Below are 17,977 nucleotides of genomic sequence, written 5' to 3'. Positions count from 1 at the left end.
TGCACGGGGAAGTTACAGCGTAGGCAATAGCTGACCCCAAGACTGCGGAAAACCCTCGGAAATAATTTTTGGGACATAAATAAACATCTATTGAGGTATAATTGACTTAGAAAATGTCAAAGAAAATTGAATTAATTAGTACAAGGAAAAACAAAAAAATCAAGAAACTGATAAAAATCGGTGTGACCGAAAAATCGGGAATACAACCCGAATAGGGGCATTTTAGTCAATTGCCACCTAGGGTTGACTTTTGACCTAAATGTCCATGAAAATAAAGTAGTATTAAAGTTTGAAAATTACATGAAAAACTGAAATTGGAATGAAGTGGGATTAAGGGAAATTATGGGGTAAGAAAATTGAATAAATAAAAGTTTAATTAAACAAATAATTTCTTAATACTTAGTGGACCACTAAGCACTATATAAGGACACAAATCAACAGAAAATTCCACTAACATTCTGCCTTCATCTTCTTCCTCAAGCACTAGCCATGGCCAAACCCAATTTCTCCCAAAAAGCTCCCATGGCCGCCTCATGACCAAGCCTAAATCTCCATGATCCAAGCTTCAATTCTTATACTTTCCTTCACTAAACTTTATCCTCATACCTTGGGCACCATATTGGGAGTAAAAAGGGAAGGATTTGAAGAAGTTTTAGCAAGCTCCAACAAGAGGTAAGTATCCATTTTCTTCCCTTGCTTAATTAAAACTTGTGTTGAGGTTGTGGGTAGTATTTTGGGTGAAGAAATTTGAAGAAATGGTTGAGTTATGGGACTGTTCATTTTTGGCAGCCATGGACAGTGAGTTTGCTTGAGTTTTTCCTACATGTAATTGTTGGGAAATCATGTTGATTAAGGTTATAAGATGTTTTAGCCAATGTATTTGATGTGTATGTGTGAATTGAGCAATTGAAATTAAGGGTTTGAAAGGGAAATTCAATACCTTAGTAAACTGCCATTTTTTAGCAGACTTTAAACTCATGAATTTATGTATTATATCATGAAACTTATTGATGAATTCTAGTGGCGATGATGTAGGAGCAGTATGTATAATTGATGATGGAAGTTATATATAATGGTTAGGAGTGTTATGTGTATATATTATTTAGAATTGGATATTATGAATTGGAAGTGTAATTGGTGCATTGTCAATTGGTTATATTCTGCCCAAAGTGACTATAATGTAAAGTGATTAATGAATGTGGTAATGTACCAAATCAGAATTGAGTAGAGAAGTGGACTTATAGCAAGGTAAATGTGCAATTGATAGATGTTTAAGCAATGTATTTAAGGACAGTATGCAAATGAGCCTATAACCCTAAATGTGTGACTCCAATTGGTATGAAGCCAATTGGAGGTGAAACTAGATACAAAATGTGCCAACTTTCATGTTGAAAGCCTACTAAAATTCTGTCTGAAAAGTGACACTAAAACTGACCTAATCCGGAATTGCAAACTTGGTAACCCAGAAATTGACCATTTGAATAGTAGTTAGTCTTTTGGCCATAACTCACTCAAAACAGGTCCAAATGACATAAAATTTATACCGTTGGAAAGCTAAGACATAGGGCTACAACTTTGGTGAAGACCAACAAGCCCAGAAATGCCAATTACCAAGTCAAAATGATCACCAAATTTGGGTTATAAAAACTGGCCGAATTGACTTTGACCTAAAAATGACCTAAACTTTGCAATGCAAGTACAACTTAACCAGCAATAGTAAAATGACCATAACTTAGTCCATAGAACTCCAAATGACATGAAATTAGTCCCAAAATTTCAATAAGACATAGATCTACAAAATTGGTAGTTGGACCAAAATCCAAAAATCAAGGAAACTAGGTCAATTAACTTGATTAAGTTGACACACTAAATCTGGAATTAGCACATTTGACCATAAAATCCAGAAAATTCAAATAAGCATATCTCCTACCAGAAGTGTCTAATTTAAATGAGCCATATCAATATGGAAAGCTAAGAAAGAGACCTAAAACATTGTTTTAGACAACTTCCTCGAATTATAAATGTATAAGGTCAGAATTTAAGGTCAAATCATTGACCTAATTGAGGACCATGCCAATATAGGATATTTGAGACCAAGTTAACAATTTGTCTATAAAGAATTCTATAAGACTTGAAAAATGGTAAGCAAAATTTTTTATTGTCCCTCAAACATAGGGTAACAATACTTATGAAGAATGCTAGACCTCAATGTGATTACAAATAGTCCAAATAAATTAGTAAAATCAGAACCGAAAATGCCTAAAAAGGAAACTAAAACTTAGATTTGACCTAGTTATGGTTAATTAACCATAACTTGATCTATACAACTCCAAATGAAGTGATTCAAAAAGGAAATTAAAGAAGACACAATGAGAAACAATTTAATGAAGAGAAATCTGTTAAATTTACACTGTAGCTTGGTCCAATAGACAGTAAACATTGGCCATGAAATCTGAATAATTATAATAAAATGCAATAAGCTTTGAAATGAAATTGGTAACATATACCAACACTTAGAGACTATAAAGTGTGACAAATTGGGAACATTAAAATTAATTCACGTAGTGTGTATTAATGATCAATATTATAGGTTGACTAATGAAATGAATTGAAGGGAATATTACCAAGAAAATTTAGATATTGGATTTTATTGTTAGAAACAATTTAACTGAGTACTGAAACACTTTAAATTGTGTGTTTCAGTTGAAAAGGATATTGAAAAGCATAAGGAACATTGAGTCAAGGCCTAGGAGAGACTCAAATCAGGTTTGTGCACAACTAGTTTTTAACTGATTTTGTTATGAATATTTCATATGATTAAATGACGTTATTTTCTTTATGTATTATGTTTATCAAGTATTAGATTTAATTCAATGATTATTAAAATTGTTATAGTATGCATGAATTTAGCTTTGTGAAATGGTATTTCAACAAGTATTAAGCATTGTTGTGGATTGAATAAATTATGTTTTGGAAAATTTTGATAGAATATGTTTTGAATTGTGATGGGCAATTTGCATGGAAAAATACAAATTTATGTTTTGAATTGTGATGAGCATAAAAATTATTGGATATTTGAATTGACTTTGAATTGAATTGTATTGTGATTTATGCTCACAAAAAGGACAAAGAGATTGATGATATTATTTTATATCTCACTATAGATGCTTGACTAGGTTATTACCCTTCTCTCTCATTTGTTGAGAAGACAATGGAGTTAGCTTTGTTTTTATTACCATGGTACGTGCACAGGCTTAGATTCTCCTCTTATTAAAGGTTAGATCTAAGTTTTTTTTTTTTTTATGGCCCTTTCAGAAGTTTCATTATTGTGGTGTGTACTGTGCACGATGATTCGACCTCCTCGACCATAGGGAGTTAGAATCACCCCGAAGATGGCCCTTTCGGATTAGTCTTGCATAGTTAGTGAGATAAAGAATTTTTGAATAGTAAAGAATTTCGATTTCAAATGGGATTTATGCATAATTGATTTTATTGGAATTACCTTAAATGTTTATTGGTATCAGAGCAAAGTAGGGACGGCGATATATAACGCCTGCAAGTGCTCTGATAGATTCACTAAATTGAATTTCGTGATCAAAGTCATTTTATACAAATGATTTATATTATTGGCAATGAATATATTTTGATTTTTGGAATTTGATGAGTATCCAGATTTCCAAATTATTTGTTGTAATTTTTGTTAAAGTATATCGTACTATGTTTTAAATTATAGTTGTGTACCACTGAGTTCACCACTCAGCGATAGCTTTGTATGCTGTCGCAGGTGAAAAGAGCATAGAGCAGTTGAGTAAGCTTCTTTGAAGACACATTCAGATCAGTTCCAGGTATATCATAGGTATACCCATGTACATAGGTTTTGATGTATACATGTAATAGTATGTATGTAAATTATTTGAGCAGTTGTATAAAAACTCTTGTAAAATATTTTGGTATGTAATTAAATGCAAATCATTGTAATATAAATTTGAGATTTCATTTACCTGTATAGTTTTATAATATTAATTTTTGAGTATTGTAATCAATGAAATGTTTCTTTTATGATGAGGTTGGTTTGAAAATAAATTGATTTGATTATTGAGATTGAATTGTGAGATGAAATGAAGTTTATTGGAGTTGTATTTGAGAAAACATATTGAGAGTGTTTTTCTTTTGCAGGTTTTGAAAAACTGTTTTCTCAAAATACAGCCGGCACTCTGCCGAAATTTTGAAAAAAATTTTATAACACCATATTTTAATCGATGATTTTATTCATGACCTAAATTTCACTTAAAGGCTTTTTAAGAAATATATAACATCCCACCACTATTTAATTTCACGAAAATTGTTTTTAAAATCCCTTGTAGTATATTTAATGGGTTACCGGTAGGCGAAGTACGGTAATTCATTAGGTGCACTACGGAATCATGTTACATCTTACGGAGGAGTAGGGTGTGACAATTGAAGTATTAGTTAAGTTGAATGCAGTGTATAGAGGCTGATTATAAACTTTAATTGTATTAGATTGCATAATTGTATAATTAGGGTTCTTAAGCATCTTGAAAATTAGGGGAAAATTGGGGAAATGGTCAATTGATACAATTGACCCTAATTGAGGTGAGAAATGGTCAATTGGGACCATTTGTGGTATGTTTGCATTGGTAGAAACCAAGTGCAATTCGAATTGGTTAAGGTCACTATTCTGGCAACTTGACCTAGGTCCCTCTCGGGGACCAAAATTGAAAATTTACCAACCCAATTGGTGTGAGGCCAATTGGGAATGAAAATAGATACATAATGGCACATTTTTCATTTCGATACCTTACCCAGAAAATGACATTAGGATAGTGAACAATTAGGTCAAACCCGGGTGTAGTGCACTGCCATTGTACCAAAATGACCAAATGAACAGTCTGTTCATTTGGCCATAACTTGGGCTATACAGGTTCAAATGACCTGATTTTTGTGGCATTGGAAAGGTATGACATAGCACTACAACTTTCATGAAGAAACCAACCCAAATTCTGCCCATAACCAAGTTATTTTGCCACCTAAAGTTAGTGGTCCAAAACTGTCAGAACTAAATTAGGTGCCCAGAAAATCTGGGTCAAACCAATCTGGCCAGCCATGTTCAAATGGTCATATCTTGGGCTACAAAACTCCAAATGGAGTGATTCAAAAATGGAATTAAAGCTAAGATAATAAGGAACAACTTTTATCAAGGACATTTAGCCAACTTCCAACAGTGACTTGACCAATGGAACAGTACAAAACAAGACACCTAAACTGAAAATTTGAAATTGTACTTAGGAGATTTAGAAATTTAAGGGGGCAACCAAAACCAATAAATTAGGCACCCAAAATGTGGTATGTGGGTGTAATTGAAATTCCCATACCTATTAAGCAGAAGAAAGTTAATATTTTGACTTCAATAGTGCCATGAATACTAACCCCGAAAATGCAAATTTTTAAGAACGTTAATTTAAGCATATTAGAGCTAGAAATAAATAGATGTGAATTTATTATTGAATTTATTATAAGTTATGATATTAAAACACTATAAAATTGTGTATTTCAGTTGAAAAGAATATCGAGAAAGAACCCGAGACATCGAGTCAAGGCCTAGAGGTGACTCGCACAAGGTTTGTGCACAACATAAAATTTTTCTGTAAATTCTCTTTGATAATTTGTTTTGATGAATAAATTGTGATTTGTTTTTTTTTCTGCACATTTGTGACTGAAATGAATATTATGCTTTTGAACTAAATTATTGAAAATGTAATTGTATGTGTTTGAATTGTCAATAAATGTTTAGTAAAATGTTAAGATAGTTTTGAAACTACAGTGTCATGACCATATATCTCAATGCCTCACTAGCATGCCTAGTGGGAGGAATTAGTTTTGAATTTTTAATTCCCTCTCTGGCTGAAGTGTTGAGGTGTGTGCTAATAGAGGAAGAAATTGAATGGGTACCCAGAGATTGAGCTAGCTAGCCTTGAGATTCCTCATAAGCCTCCGGCTATTGAGATGAACATTGTACTGATGGCATGATATAACTGTGTGTTTTTATGAAATCTGTTTTGGGACTTTCGAAATGAGACTGTTTTGATTAAAATTATAAATTGTGTTTTGTATTTGTTTTTCATTTTCAGTACCATATTTGAATAAATGTGATTTGATTCATGCATAAAATTGTATTTTAGTATGTTGTATACCACTGAGTCATAGTACTCAGCGATGGTTGTTTATTACTGTCGCAGATAGAGAGACTAGTAAAGCAGCAGAGTGAGCTGCTGAAGATTTCAGAGCTACTTCTGGACCTTTTGTCGAGTATAATTTTATACCCTGATTGTACATGTTTATTTTAATATAATTGACTGTATGTACATTTTGTAGACTGGTCATGAGCAGTTGTACAGAAATTGTAATAATATTATTTTGGATTTTCAGATGTAAATTTATACTGATGTATGTAAATTAATTTTTCTTTAATGCAACGTGCATGAAACTAATTATCTCTATTTTTGGAAATATTTGAATTGAAATTCTTAAGTTGTGAAATTTTGATTTAAAATATGGGAGTTGAGCTAAATTGTGTTGATTTGAGTTGAAATGGTGGTTGAGATTTGATGAAGTGTTATGTTGGAAGTTTTTTCTACAAGTTAAAATTTTTGGTTTTCTCAAATACAGCCGACACTCTGCCGAAATTTTTCCAAAATTTACGGAAAAATAAAAATGGACAAAAATTTTAACTAGTTTTTAAACTTCAATTAAATATTTTTAATACCTGCTAGAAGTGCTCACCACTTTTAAAAAGTAAGAAAATTATTTTAAAATCCCTTGTAGTATATTTAATAGGTTATCAGTAGACGGAGTTGGTAATTCATTAGGTATACTACGGGATCATGTTATGCCTTACAGAGGGGTAAGGTGTGACACTAGGTATCTTATAAAGATATGTTTCCTTCCCTTTGGATCTAATTTCCATGTTTATGAGAATGATTGTGAACAAAAACAACACACTTTAAGGTTTCAATAAACTCTTAACTCGGCTTTTCTATTAACCCATACTTATACAGAGTTATAGTAACTAATTTGAATAAAACTCGGTTAAGAACAAAGACGATATATTACCCCAATAGGTAATAGATAAATGAAGTGTCTCTTACTCTTTTAGGACATATGAGATTTACATATTGATATATAAATACAAAATAATATGAGACAATATGCAATAAAATTTAAATTTATATACATAAATGTCGTAAACAGTAATTGATTACGCTAACATTTATTTCACGTTAGATTTAGAATTGAAAGTTCACTAGGCTCCCAGTCATCATCTAAAATTTTAATGTGCAATGAAGTTAATACAATTAATTATGAAAGGATAGTCTTAAATTACTAAAATTAAAGATTAAACAAAATATATTCATATCACATAAAAAATTTTAATTCAATCTCTAATCTAATTTGAGATACAAAATCCTAAGACAAATTTAGAAGCTAAAATTAATTTTCAATGAAGTCAATTAAAACTAATTTTAATTGAATTCATCAAAATATTAATTTTATTTTGCCACATGTAATTTTAGAAAACTCTTTTTTTCTAAAAATTAAATGGATTAAACACTTTTACTTCCATTTCCTAATCAATTAGGAATATTAATTCCAAAACAACTTTATAATTAACACAATTAATTTTAATGAAACCAATTTTAATTGATTTCATCAAATTAACTTAATTTGCCCCATTATTTCCATTTTTAATAATAGAAAATAATTTTTCGAAAATTAAATATCAAATTAAGCAATTTAATTTAATAACTTATTTTTTTTAATTGCCCTTAAAAAATGCCATTTATTTTAGACAACAAATTTTCTAAAACAATATTGAATTAAACAATTTAATTCAATGCCAATTTATTTGCCCTTATAATTTTAGAAACTAATTTCTAAAATTAGTATAGAATTAAACAATTTAATTCTAATGCCAAATAAGTTTAAATGCCACCTTGTATTCATTCCAGAAAACAATATTTCTATAATTAATTTAAATTAAACACTTTAATTTAAATCTCAATTTTGACTAGAATTAAAAGTTACTTGAATTAACAATTTAACTCAAGTTCTAATTCAATTAGGATTTAAAATTATAATTCTAATTGAATTAAACAATTTAATTCATGTCCTAATTGAATTAGATTTAAATTTCAAATCTATAATTTTTTAATTCAATAGTCAAAAAGCAAAAGTCTAGCGGCATTAATTGTAAATCATTGGATGTTGCATTTTTGTGACTTTCATTAACATCCACGGTAAAAAGAGAAGGTGGTAGAGTTGTAAATATATTGAAAATAATAGCAACTATGTTAATGGCATAATGTTGCACTCATTTCATATAGGCATTTTAGAGTAGTTTTGCATCCATTTTGCCCTTATATTTTAGTATATTTTATATTTTTAACTTTATTTTAGCTTATTTGTTAACTTTAGTTACTTTATATTTGATTTTTGTAATTTTGTTGTTTTTTATAGGTTTTTGTGGAAATTTGAGGATCAATGAGTGCATTAGGAAGTGATTTGAAGAAATTTGGAGTTCCTTGAGCATGGAGGAAAGTTGAAGAAATCAAGCATTGAAAGATCAAGTCATCCGAAATTTGCTTGAGACTTTGCTTATGATGTTGCTTAGGGTATGTCATATTGCTTAACCTTAAGCCTGGGCAAGTTGCAAGTCAAGCACGGCTAAAATCCTACACATTCAAGCTTTCATCCCAAAACCTGCCGAGAATTGCTTGAGATCCTGCTTAGGGTAAGCAGCAGTGTTTAAGGTGCAGTACAGGTCAAGCTAGAAGTCAAGCATAAGTAGAAAAACCTATTTTATTTCAACCAGCCAAGATTTGCTGAGGGTCTGCTTAACCTTAAGCAGACAATGCAACCAGAGGCCAAAATTTGCTGAAGAAGCTGCTTAGGGTTAAGCAGGACCCTAAGCAAACTGCCCAAAACGTGAATAATGCTACTGACTTGGATAATTTTATACCTTATTTTCTATCCACTCCTTGGCTCTTATCTATTTTTAGGGCAACTTTTGGGACCATATAAAGGCATCATTTTCTAGTTTTTGTCGGGGGAGAAAACAATAAGAAAAAAAAAAAAGAATAAGAAGGAGAAGAGAGGAAGCCATTTCTACTGGAGAGCTGCTGCCAAGAGATGTCCACCTACAGTTTTTCAGAGTTTTGGGCTCTCCTTCCCCTAGGTTTTTCTATTCTTAGTCTATTTTTATGTTTCTTTTGTTAGTTTTATCATTTCCTCTTGTAAATTTTATCATCATAGAATAGTTTTTCTAAGATTTCAAAGTTGGGTTATAATGTTTTGAATCTATTTGTGGATTTGGATTGGGTTTTATCTAGATTTATATAAATATGAGTTTTGATTCTTTTCCTTGTGTGCTTTATGACTTACCTAATGTTGGATCCCATTGGGTCTAGTTTTTAATCTCTGATTGAAGGACCGAAAGGTGAAAATCATTAATAGATAATCAAGGATTAGAATTTGAAATCCCCTAGATTTAGAAATAAACTAGGGTTTTAAGAGGATTCATTGATTGATTACAAAACTTAATGGGTTTTAAGTTAATCAAATATCGTACGAAAGTAGGTTTGGTTTTCTTAAAATATTCTTTGGTTTGTTTGAAAAAGATATCAAAGGATTTTAGAATCAATCACCTTTAAACTCTATTTTCTCTTTAAAATTGGATGACCCAAGACAAATCCCAATAGATTTAATTCATAAACCCCAACTCTAGAATTATTTTTACTATTAATTAGTCTTTGTTTTTACTTGCCCATTGTTAATTTAGTTAATTTTTGCTTAGATTAACACTTTATTTACATTACCCATTGCCTATTTTCTTTATTTTCCATTTAAATTGCTGCATTTAGTAAATTTAGTTCTTATAAATTGCTATTAGTCTAAATAATCGAAACAACCATAGTCTAGTACTTAAACACAATTCCTCGAGAGAACGATACTTTACTTATCACTCTATTACTTGATACGACCCATATACTTGTGGATTTAGCGCATCAAGTTTTTGGCGCCGTTATTGGGGAATTGTTGTTTGATATTAAATGATTTGGTTGATTGGTTAATTTAGACATTTTCTTTTTAATTTTATTTTATTATTACTTTACTTTGTGTTTTTCTTTTTGAATTTTTCTTTTATATTTCTAATTTTGTTTCCATTTGCTTATCTTGTGAGGTATTTCGAAATCTTTCATGTGCAAGTCTTCACAAGTTTTGTTCAACTGCACTTGGAGCCCTTTTATGCTACTTGGGGAAGATTTAATGATATGGTAGAGAGATTTTCCAACCACAACCTTTTAAATCAGTCTCTTATTCTCTATTTCTATGATGGTTTGGATGAAGCGATAAGAAATTGGGTAGATTATGGAGCATGGGCAACTGGTGATCATGTTCTTCAAAGAGGTCTTGAAGATGTCATTCACTTGTTGAATGACATGGCAGATTTTGATTACCATTAGCATTGGGACCCTTTACTGCAGGGCTGGAGTCACCAATATCCCCCATACGATAACCAACCCAATATTTCACACCAACCATTTGAGTTTGAAGAAGAGAAGGGAGTAGGACATGAAGAGGCAGAAGATAAATTTTAAAATCTCTTTAATCAATTATTGAAGATTCAAGAAGACCAAGGAATGAAACTTAAAGAGATGGTAGCTAAAGTGGATGATCTTGAGACATCAATGAAGAAAAATGAGCTATCAATCAAGATGATGAATGGGTTTTATAAGGAGGAACTAAATAATCAAGGTGGGGACAATGGGTTAAGCTATGACAATGCTTCATGGGAATTTAAATCTACAGAAGAAGTGGAGCCTCAATCAGAAAAAGAAAAATCCCTTGAAGATGAGTTACCAATAGAGTTTCCACAAGAAAATGAGTTACTTGAAGAAGAAGTAGAACTTAAAGTTGAAGAAAATAACTCTTTCATCCTTAGACGGGCATTAGAAGAGGGCTTATATAGAAATGAGTCAGAAATGAAGTTGGTGATTGAGGAAATTGATAAAACCATCAACTTGAGCTCATTGATGGATCTTTCACATACACCACTAGAAGACCCTTTTCTCTCATGGATATATCCTTCATCATTTTATATCCTTCATGAGTTAAAGCTTTGTTCAACCCAAGCATGTGATTCAACTCCAAGTGTTGTTCATGCTACATGCAAATTTGCTTTAAATCTAGCCAATCTTGAGGGCACTCCCCATCAAGACCCATATGTCATATTATATGATAACTCAAAAGTGACATTTGTTTATCTTTTATAGGTTATTTATGAAGATTGACCAAATTGAAATTTGTTGCAAAAGACAAGAAATGCAATGCAGTTGTTTAAGGGAAGAAATTCTACACTTTTGTTTCTCTATGAACAATAACTTTCTTGAATTTGTATCACATTTCTGATATTGGAAAATTGAGTGATGATACATATTCAAATATATGCCTTTTTGTATTTGGTTGAATGCAACTTGAGTGAGGATTAATTTTGATATTTTGGACTTGTTTGAGCTTTATTAGAGTGCCAAATTATGTTTGTTGCAATTTTGACTTTCTGGTATATATGGTGTTTTTGTTTGATAGCAAATTTTCATGCTATTGTTTATATTGTTTTAGGTGTTGCTATTCTTGTTGCTGATATTTCTTATTGCTGATATAGTTGTTAATGCAGATTTGGTGCTTGATGTGAATTTCAGCTATTAATATTGCAGATATAGTTGTTGAATTTCAGTTTTAATTTATTCTGGATTTCATGTCTGCATAATTTTCTTATAGAATGTGCTTAAATTTGAGCTGTTTAACTCTTAAATTTGCATTTTCATAATATGTTTTACTAGTTTTTGAAAGTTTTTGGGTTGAGTTTTTAGTTTCTAGTGTAAGTGTGCATTGGGTATATGCTGGAGATCAGGATAGTCCTTTGGTAGCATTTGGAATATTTTTAGTGAGCAAAATCTCTGTTTTTAAATAGACCAGCCGAAATTTGCTGAAGGTATTGCTTATCCTAAGCTGTACCCTATGCAAATCCTGCTTAACCCTAAGCAACAGGTTAAGCAACATCTTAAGCACCTTTTTAAGCATTATAAATTCATACATTTGGGATACTTCCTCACATTTTTCTCTCTAAACCTTCATTGTTAATATCATTTTGAGCTTAATTTTGAAATTCTTGAGCTTATATTGATTTAATTCCCAATTGTATATTTTTCATTAATTGATTAGTTCGCGCAATTTTGCCCATCTTTGCATTCATTTTAGACATTGAGGACAATGTCTCATTTGAGTTTGGGGGTAAGGGCAAAATTTTTGCAAAATTTTTAAAATTTTCATTCATTCATTTATTGCATTTCATTCATTCATTTATAGTTAATCCATACACTTATACATATACCACACATATGTCTATACTCATGCACATACAATTGCATCTAGTTTTCATATAGATTACACTTAGTTTTAATTTGATTTATGCATTCATTTTAGGATCATGCATATCATAGAAATAAATTTTTACCTTGTCCTTAGAGGATGAGAATTGCTTTGAAGAGCAATTGAGCTTACTTTTAGAAGGGTTTGATGGATTGAAAGTTCTGGATAGATGCAAGGTTATTAGATTCTTATCTTAGTTTATATCTTTTTAGCCAAGAGCCACCCAATCAATTGCATTGAGTTTGAGTGCCTAGAGAAAACTCTAGGGCAAGAGGTAGCTAATTGATGTCTCACCAATCCTAAAACAATCCTTCTAAACCTTTCAAGGTGAAATCATAGCATGCACTTGAGAAAGAAATGATCTAGGCATTCTTTAAATTTTAAACCCATATTTTAGCCTTGGCCAATCTCACCTTAAAATTTTCCTTTGGAACCAATTTGAGCCTATATTTATCCCTCTTATTTCATTGAAATCCACATTAATGCCTAGCCACAAACTCAAACACTTACCTACACTTCATGAGAATAATTCTTTGAGTGATAGATACACTAAAACAAATGATAATAATTAAAAAAAAAAAAAAAGAGAAGAAGAGAAAAATATATATAATAATTATTTAGGAGAAGTGACTAAAGTAAAAAGGCTAGCAAATTTAATTATGGTATGTAGAGTAATTCACCACCCAAGTACAGAAAGAAATGAGTTTGGGGGTGAATTAAAAGGGACAATTGTAATTCAAAGTCAATGTTATTTATGTAGTCCCTCTAAAAGCTTTAAAATTATGTGCTAGCATTGGTGAATAGTTATAAAGTTCCTTCTCCCATTTGATTCTTAAAAAAAAAAATTGTATGTCTTGATCTTTTAATAATTTGATTATTCTCATATTTTGTTACCTTTATCCTTTCCTTGTTAGCCATATTATCACCCCCTTAGCCCCATTACAACCCTTGAAAGCCCTTTTAATCTTTTGATAGTGGTTTGCTACATTAGTGGAGATTGGAATAGGAGAATTTGCCTATGGGATTGGGCTATAATTCATCCATTCATTTATTTCCATCATTATTTAAGACACTTTAGTTTATGGATTGCTCTATAGTCTATTTAGGCATGATTATTCTTTGTGATTGATTGGTTTGGGCTTAATGATATGGATAATTGACCCAAGCTAAGCACTGATAACTTTGGTAAGGATTGAATTCCTTGTACCTTGAAAGTGGGTATATGGTTTGTTGGTGGCTAAAAGTAAGTTTGAGAGTTTAGATAAGTAATTTTCATAAATTTAAGGTAAAGTACCCCAAATTGCATTAATTGTTTTTAATTTTCTTGAGGACAAGCAAAGGTTTGAGTTTGGGGGAATTTATTGCACTCATTTCATATAGGCATTTTAGGGTAGTTTTGCATCCATTTTGCCCTTATATTTTAGTATATTTTATGTTTTTAGCTTCATTTTAGCTTATTTGTTAACTTTAGTTACTTTATATTTGATTTTTGTAATTTTGTTGTTTTTGATAGGTTTTTATGGCAATTTGAGGGTCAATGAGTGCATTAGGAAGCGATTTGAAGAAATTTGGAGTTCCTTGAGCATGGAGGAAAGTTGAAGAAATCAAACATTGAAAGATCAAGTCAGCCGAAATTTGCTTGAGACTTTGCTTATGATGTTGCTTAGGGTATGTCATATTGCTTAACCTTAAGCCTGGGTAAGCTGCAAGTCAAGCATGACTTAAATCCTACACATTCACGCTTTCATCCCAAAACCTGCCTAGAATTGCTTAAGATCCTGCTTGAGATCTTGCTTAGGGTAAGCAGCAGTGTTTAAGGTGTAGCACAGTTCAAGCATGAGCAGAAAAACCCATTTTATTCCAACCTGTTGAGATTTGCTGAGGGTCTACTTAACCTTAAGCAGACAATGCAACCAGAGGCCAAAATTTGTTGAAAAAGCTGCTTAGGGTTAAGCAGGACCCTAAGCAAACTGCCCAGAACGTGAATAATGCTACTGACTTGGATAATTTTACACCTTATTTCCTATCCACTCCTTGGCTCTTATCTATTTTTAGGGCAACTTTTGGGACCATATAAAGGCATCATTTTCTAGTTTTTGTTGGGGGAGAAAACAATAAGAAAAAAAAAAGAATAAGAAGGAGAAGAGAGGAAGCCATTTCTACTGGAGAGCTGCTGCCAAGAGATGTCCACCTACAGTTTTTCAGAGTTTTGGGCTCTCCTTCCCCTAGGTTTTTCTATTCTTAGTCTATTTTTATGTTTCTTTTGTTAGTTTTATCATTTCCTCTTGTAAATTTTATCATCATAGAATAGTTTTTCTAAGATTTCAAAGTTGGGTTATAATGTTTTGAATCTATTTGTGGATTTGGATTGGGTTTTATCTAGATTTATATAAATATGAGTTTTGATTCTTTTCCTTGTGTGCTTTATGACTTACCTAATGTTGGATCCCATTGGGTCTAGTTTTAAATCTCTAATTGAAGGACCGAAAGGTGAAAATCATTGATAGATAATCAAGGATTAGAACTTGAAATCCCCTAGATTTAGAAATAAACTAGGGTTTTAAGAGGATTCATTGATTGATTACAAAACATAATGGGTTTTAAGTTAATCAAATATCGTACGAAAGTAGATTTGGTTTTCTTAAAATACTCTTTGGTTTGCTTGAAAAAAATATCAAAGGATTTTAGAATCAATCACCTTCAAACTCTATTTTCCCTTTAAAATTGGATGACCCAAGACAAATCCCAATAGATTTAATTCATAAACCCCAACTCTGGAATTATTTTACAATTAATTAGTCTTTGTTTTTGCTTGCCCATTGTTAATTTAGTTAGTTTTTGCTTAGATTAACACTTTATTTACATTACCCATTGCCTATTTTCTTTATTTTTTATTTAAATTGCTGCATTTAGTAAATTTAGTTCTTATAAATTGCTATTAGTCTAAATAATAGAAACAACCATAGTCTAGTACTTAAACACAATTCCTCGTGGGAATGATATTTTACTTATCACTCTATTACTTGATACGACCCGTATACTTGCGGATTTAGCGCATCACATAACTTGTAATTTCTTTGAAAAACATAGGCAATAGGCTATGCCCTTTCTTACTCTTCCTTCCATTGATGAATCGTGATTTAAAGTACACCCATGCAATGCCGGCATGGATTCAGATGATGTCAGCATCTTTTGTTGGCAGTCATGGCCAGCTGCAACAAAGCAAGCTGCCTTTGCACATCCCGACTACCCCTTCCTCAATATTTCACGCAACATGGCAGATTTGAAAATGATTTTTATATCGCAAATTCCAACCATTCAAGATGCAGTGCCACCACCAGCCAAATATCCAGTGGCAGCCCAAGACCATCGACCACCAGCATGCATTTAGAACAGCCACCATTATGCAACACTACTTGACTGTGGAGCCATTCTAGGTGTAGCACCACGTCATCGATAAGCCAAATACCACTTTCTTGACAAGCCTAGCCAATGGAGCATAATAATAATAATAATAATAATAATAATAATAATAATAATAATACATCTATATACATGTTAATTAGGCTAGAAAATAAATATTTGGGGCTCTGATACCAATGAAGAAAAATCATAAGAACCTAACATATGGATTCAAATACATCGATCATAACTCATGTTCATATAACCCTAAGATCTCCACCGTGCGATTAGAACATATGGCCCATTTCATGCGATTGTTCTTAGCACTAATTTTAAGTCTAATGGATCTAGGTTGATTCACATGAGTGACCTAAACAATATTTCCAACAGTGACAAAAGTGTTACTATTTGACATTGGTTCTTGGACTTTTTTTAAAGGTATTCCCAACCTCAATAATTTGGAGTATTTTATCTTTTTGTAATAATAAGGTACACTTTTCGACTATGAATTAATCTATATAATCTATATTATTTATGTAATTATATGGTAAACTAGTGAAATAAATATTGTGAAGTTTTTAGGGTATTTTGTATAAACATGGGTTATGATCCATGTATTTGAATCAATGTGTTGAGTCTTTAAATTTTTTTTACTTTATCAGTATTAGAGCTTTAATATTTGTTTCCCAGTCTACTTTACTTATATAATTTGCTTATAACATGTTAATGTTGATTGAATCAAATTTGTGTGTGCCACATATGTGTTTTGCCCCTCCGTATGAATTTTCTTTTTTCTATTTTTTTTCTTCATTCAGAAATAATTTGGAATAATTAAATAAAAGGCTTCTTGACATGCCAAATCAAAAATAAAAAATTGGGTTGCCTGGAATAGTTTTGGGTTAATCTATGGTGGATCTAGGTGTGTCGAAGTCGTGCAAATGCCTAGGATATGAAAACTGGTTGCATTGCCAGGCGAACTGCGCGCAGCATGGCCCAACAATGGCAACTAGTTGTTGTTCTTTGGCTATAGGCGTCCTTGAACTTGGAACAAGACTATTCTTGAACTAGTCTTCATGAAGAAGAAAAGGATTATTAACTTGCCCTGCATGTTCATGTATTAACAGAAATGCTACCACTTTTGTTAATTGAATAGCCCTGTTTTTTTTTTTTTTAATTAAAATGACATCACATGCCACCTGTTTTATGGCTATGTGAGAATGGTTCTTCATTTCGACAAAATTACTAAAACTGCCATTGTGTGTTTTGCTAAAAAAAAATAATAAAATATTAAATCAAATAACAAATATATGTAACTGTAAGGAGTTACTTTGCAAAGAAATCCGCTCAAGCCAAAGATGGCCATACAAATGGATTTCATGAGAAAGAGCCAACAGGTTGGTTTTTTTTTTTTTTTTTCACAAGTGGAAAAAGATAAACACTAGTGCAAATAATGTATAGTGGGTAAAAAAAAAAAAATCTCCTAGTAGATTGCGCACTATTCTCTTTAAGCAAATAAAGTGCAGTATTCTGTTTCAATTTACATTAAATTCATTTTGTTTTTTGAACAATTAAAATTGTCATTTTATTTTGACTTATTAGGAGATTAATTTATTGAGTTAAATTTTTTTAATTCAATATTTATTATTTATTTATTTATTTATTTTTAGAAAAAATGTTTCTAAGATTAAAAATGACAAATAATGGGCAAATTAAATTAATTATTGAAATAAATATTCCTAATATGATTAGAAAATTGAATTAAAAGTGCTTAATTCATTTCTTTTTTAGAAAAAAAAAAGTTTTTCAAATTATATGGGACAAACAAAAATTAATTTTTTTATAGAATCAATTAATACTAGTTTTTAATTGACTTCAATGAAAATTATATACATATATGTGTGTGTGTGTGTGCGCGCGCGCGCGTATGTGTGTGCGCGTATGTGGCTTATTAAATGTTTCAGTATAAATTGGGTAATTTAAAATTGTAGTTTCTTGCATAATTAATTATATTAAACTTATTGCACATTAGAATTTAAGATAATGATTGAGAACATATTGAACTTTCGAT

The sequence above is a fragment of the Hevea brasiliensis genome, chromosome 11 (assembly GCF_030052815.1).
Source record: "Hevea brasiliensis isolate MT/VB/25A 57/8 chromosome 11, ASM3005281v1, whole genome shotgun sequence".
NCBI classification, from domain to species: domain Eukaryota; kingdom Viridiplantae; phylum Streptophyta; class Magnoliopsida; order Malpighiales; family Euphorbiaceae; genus Hevea; species Hevea brasiliensis.
The sequence above is the reverse complement of the archived record's forward strand: the minus strand, read 5'-3'. Positions refer to the sequence as shown.